The sequence below is a fragment of the Trichosurus vulpecula genome, chromosome 2, assembly GCF_011100635.1.
Source record: "Trichosurus vulpecula isolate mTriVul1 chromosome 2, mTriVul1.pri, whole genome shotgun sequence".
Classification (NCBI taxonomy): Eukaryota; Metazoa; Chordata; class Mammalia; order Diprotodontia; family Phalangeridae; genus Trichosurus; species Trichosurus vulpecula.
In genome coordinates, this window is record NC_050574.1 from 16,312,060 (window position 1) to 16,317,617 (window position 5,558).

Here is a 5,558-nt window from a genome sequence, read left to right on the forward strand (position 1 = left end):
CCAATATTAAGTCTCTATTCCAGAGAGAGCAATTCATACAAAAATATTTATAGCAAACAAAAGAAGTGCCTATTATTCGAGTAATGGCCAAAGAAATAAGGAATATGAGAGTAAGGAAATATTGTTGTGCTATGAGAAAAGATTAAATGTTTCAGAGAAAGGTCTGAAGTCCAAGATATTTAAAGAACTGATTCAGATACAGAAGACCCAGAGCTATTCCCTGGTAGATAAATGCTCAAAATATTAACAGGAAATTCTCAAAGGAAGAAATTCAAGCTCTCAACAGCCTGAATCAACTGAATCCATGAGCCTTTCATTTGAGTTAATTATGGAGTTGTTTTTTTTTTTTGCTGATTATTAAGAATAAACCCACCACTGGGGGCTCATGAATTGTAATTTTAGGAGGGTGGACCTACAGAGTATGCTGAAGTTAGATATTTCTCCTCAGTGAGCCTAAAAGGACATTATATCTATATCTATATCATTCTTTAAGGTATATAAAATATTTTATATATATTGGCTCATCTTTAAAGTGCAAGGCAGGGCCTATGTAACAACAACACTACTTGCCTCTACTATGGCTGTGTAAGGCCAATAACATCAGCACACAGGAAGACTATTAGCATAGGTTCTTTAATCTGATTTTCTAAGGAAAGCAACTTAAAGGGGTTTACAATCTCACTTTAATCAAACACACATATGTCATTCACTTAGTTCAAGGGGAAAAGTCAGACCCTTGAACTTCAGAGCAAATACAAACAGAAATTACAAACAGAGAAAATATAAACAGAGCAAATAACACATATCAACAGATAGGCTTCTAGCTGTCTGACCAAAGCTGTACATGCATAGTTACCAGAGAGAGAAGCACCAACATCTGGGTTTTCAAAGCTGGGGGGCTCCTTAATGGCTACCCAGAGTCTCCACACCAACACTCTTCCAATGAGTGAGCCTCCAAACAAAATGCTAACCTCAGAGTATATATACACTTCTTCAGGGTCAGAGCACTTCACACCTCTTGAGCGTTTCACACCTCTCAAGTGTTTCACCCCTCTATGACCTAACTAGCAAAAGGATGTAGACCTTCCTACAGACGAAAGCACTTGATTGCCTTAGTGCTGAGAATCACTCAAAAACAAAAGACAGTAACAAGTCTCACTTAGCTTGCCATTACAGCCTGCTGGTCTACTATTCCAAAAGGAGATTTCCCCAAGCATCCATGGCAGTTGGCAGTAGACAAAGCAGAGTACAAATGATCCAGGACTGAGTTCCATTGCAGTTATGAGGGTGCATGCAATTTCTTTCTGGTTCATCAATCCCTTGAGTCTTTCACATGTTTTCTCTAAATTCCTCACATTCGTTATGCTATCACAATGCACTAATTTTTTTGTATACCTGTACCACAATTTATTTAGCCATCTTCCAGTCAATGGGCACTTACTTTGTTCCCAGTATTTTCCTACAAAAAAAGCACTTAATAGAAATGTTAATCCAAATGAATGTACACAGTGGTTATGTCTTTGTTGTTTGTGTTTATCCCTTCTCTGTCAGAAAGAGGGCATCATGCTTCATCATAGGTCAACCAATTGATCAACAAATAAACATTTATTAAGTACCCACTATGTGCCAGGCACTGTGCTAAGCTCTGGAGATACAAAAAGAGACAAAAGACTGTCCCTGCCCTCAAGAAGCTTACAATCTAATGAGGGAGACAAAAGGCAAACAAATATAGACAAAGGGAGCTATATAAAGGATAAATAGGCAACAATTAACAGACAGCGGGCACTGGTATTAAGAGGGTTGGGGCAGGTTTTCTGTAGAAAGTGGGATTTTGCTTGGGACTTAAAAGAAGCCAGGGAGGTCAGCAGGTACAGTTGAGGAGAGAGAGTGTTCCAGGCATTAGGGACAGCCAGAGAGAATGCCCACAGCAAAGTGATGGAATCTTTTTCAGGGAACAGCTGGGAGGCCAGGAGTCACTGGAGTACACTGTGAGGAATCAGGTGTAAGAAGACTGGAAGGGTAGGAGGGGGCTGGGTTATAAAGGGCTTTGGATGCCAAACAGAGCATTTTGTAGTTACTCCTAGAGGCCATAGGGAGCCACAGCAGTTTATGGCACACTTGATTAGACCTATGCTTTATGAAAATCACATTAGTGACTTAATATAACATGGATTAGAGTAGGGTGAGCCTTGAGGCAGGGAGAGCCCCCAGCAGGCTATTTCAGTACTCAAAGGTGGTGATGAGGACCTGCATCAGAGTGGGGGCAGGGTCAGAGGAGAGAAGGAGGTGTATTTGAAGGATGTTTCAAAGGTGAAGGTGACAGGTCTTAGCAACAGCTCAGATATGGGGGATGGTGCCTAAGGGATAGTGAGGAGTCCAGGACCACTCCACGTTGTGAGTCTGAAGACTAGAAGCGTGGTGTTGCCCTCTATGGAAGATGGGAGGGGGTGGTTTAGGGGAAAGATAATGAATTCTGTTTTGGACATATTGACGTCTACTGGATAATGGGCGGCGTACTTTACAAATATCATCTTATGTAACTCTCACAACAACCCTGAGAGGTAGATGTTATTATTGTTACAGATGAGGAAACTGAGGCACATGAAGGTAGGGTACCTTGCCCAGGGGTCCCAAAGTAGTAAAGGTCTGAGGCGAGATTTGAATCCAGCTCTTCCTGAAGCCAGGCCCGGTGCTCTCTCCATGGTGACACCTAATCTCCAGAAGGCAGCTCGACCAAGATGGGAAAGACCACCACTTACCAAGAATCTTATTGTGCTGGAGATTTGGGACAAACCAATTTCCTTCACTGTTTTCAATGATTTGTCTGGTTTCTAGTCTATGGTTTCAAGATAAATAGCTACCTCAATTCTTTTCCTTGAGCTTCAAGTGTGAATTGTTTTGTTTCCCCTTGGCCACATCCTCGGATGTGCCGGTAAATGTTTAACAATCAGCTCCCCAAAAAAGAAATGTACCCGCAGCACACTTTCTTTCCCCACTCCCACTTACTAGTATTTTATTTTTTCCAACTATAAAGATAGTGTTCAACATTCACTTTTATAAGATTTGGAGGTCCAAAAAACTGTTTTTCTCCTCTCTCTCTATCCTCCTCCCACCCCCAGAAAGCAAGCAATCTGATTCAGGCTATACATGTACAATCATGTTAAACCTATTTCCACATTAGTCATGGAGTGAAAGAAAAATCAGAAGAAAAGGGGAAAACTACAAGAAAGAAAAAAACAAAAAAAGAGAGAAAATAGTGTGCTTCGATCTGCATTCAGACTCCATAGTTCTTTCTCTAGATGTGGATGGCATTTTCCATCATAAGTCTTTTGGAATTGTCTTGGATCATTGTGTTGCCAAGAAGAGCTAAGTCTATGAAGGTTGGTCATTGCACAATGTTGTCCTGGTTCTGCTCACTTCACTCAGCATCAGTTCATGCAAGTCTTTCCAGGTTTTCCCAAAATCTGTCTGCTCCTCATTTCTTATAGCACAATAGTATTCCATTACATTCATGTGCTACAACTTGTCCAGCCAATGCCCACTTGATGGAGATCTCCTCAATTTCCAGTTCTTGGACACCACAAAAAGAGCTTCTATAAATATTTTTGTACATGTGGATCACAGTGCACTTTCAAGTTTAATCTGAATCATTAACGTTTTTTTTTTCTATCACTTTCTTAAGTCTAGACAATCAACAGAATAATTAATCAAGCCCTGATCTGTGGTGTTTATTCTTTTCCACAGTGTAAATTCTCACACTGAAAATTTAACAATATGAGTTGCTATGAGCTCCAGTGCATCCCTGACCACATTTGAAGGTCAGGGAGGGCAACTCAGAGATGACGAGGTGAAAACCTCCCTGCAGGAGCATGGGATTGCACTCCTTTCATGTTATTCTGCGTACTATATACTCATAGCATGCGAATTTTTAGAAAGTGAATGCAGAGGGCAATGAACTGAGGCCAAGGCAGATGGTGTTGGACTCGTGATCTGGGTACGGTCAGCACATTTTATATTTATTCTGAGCATTGTTCTTTTTTATTTATTCAGCTCCTCCAGGGAGAGTTAATCCAAAGTGCTTAGTGTATTGCAGGTTGGGCTCAACCAGGTATTTGCAGGTGGAACTCTCCAGGTAACCAGCAGAGCTACCCTCCCCAGGAGACTACTCAACCCATTCCCCTGAGGGGTACTGACAAGGATGGCAGGCTGCTCAGGCAGAGTATTTGGACTGGTGGACAGTTCAGATAATACACTCTCTCTGGAGAATTAGAACAGGAACACAGTTCTTCCGCTGACTTAGGGAAGGCTGCATTTAAGCCCTACAATAAAAGATACTTACCCTTTTATGGGGAACAAACAATGCCTCAGGTATCAAGAGTTCACACACGTTCAAACATCAGTGCCAAAAGATGCTGAACCTTGGGCAGCTCTTAGGGCAACCCCAGGCCGTTCTGAGGAATCTCTCTCACAGTAATAGCTAGCATTTTCATAGAGCCTTAAGGGTGGCAAAGTGCTTTACAAATTTTATCTCAACACATTGTGAGGGAGATATTATTATCCTCTTTTTACAGAGAAGAAAACTGAGGCAAACAGAGGGTGAGTGACTTGCCTAGGGTGACACAACTGAAGGCAGATTTGAACCCAGGTCTTCCTGGTCTAGCCCTCAGTCCAAACCTCAGCAAACTCAGGGATTGGGACATTACGATTTGCCACCTGTTTTTGTACGTGAGCTAAATATGGTTTTTGCACTTCAAAATAAAATTGTATTATATTTACACAGGCAATGTACCAAAACAGGCTGCAAGCTGGATCCTGCCCTTGGGTCATGGCTTGCTGACCCTGGTTTAGGGTCCTCCCATAAATAAACAGTAGTCAAATAGAGTCCTGTTTTCCCCAAGGCCCGGGGCAATCTTGTAGAAGTGTATCCTCTTGGTGTGTGCTGTATGTTGTGGTTCAACATTTTTCAGTTTTATCTGACTCTCTGTGGCCCCATTTGGCGTTTTCGTGGCAGAGATACAGGACTGGTTTGCCATTTTCTTTGTCAGCTCCTTTTACAGATGAGGAAACTGAGGCAAACAGTGACATGCCCAGGGTCACAAAGCTAGTAAGTGGCTGAGGCTCATCAGAAAGATGAGTCTTCCTGACTCCAGGGCCGGCACTCTGTCCACTGTGCCACCTAGCTGCCCTGGTGTGTGCCGTATAAAAAACTTACTTTAGTTTGTTACAGAAACTTCAGTGGCAGATATCCATGCAGAAAGAACTTTTTAATAGCCGACTGGAGCCCTCAGAGGCATGGGAGGTGTGGGAGCTGGCCTGGTCATCTAAACTGGAGATCACAAACTGACCTCCAGCATTTACAGCTATAGAGACTCTGGAAAGCACACTTCCCCTGGGTGAGATCACTTTCTCCCTCTCAGTTTGAGCTGAGATTTGATCTCCCTCCCAGCTAAAAAGCTCAGCTACTCTTTTGTATTATTTGCTAGATTCTAATCTGTAGAATTTCCCTGGTTTCTGTTTGCTGATTTGCCTGTATAAATGGGTTTATATTCCATTGATGA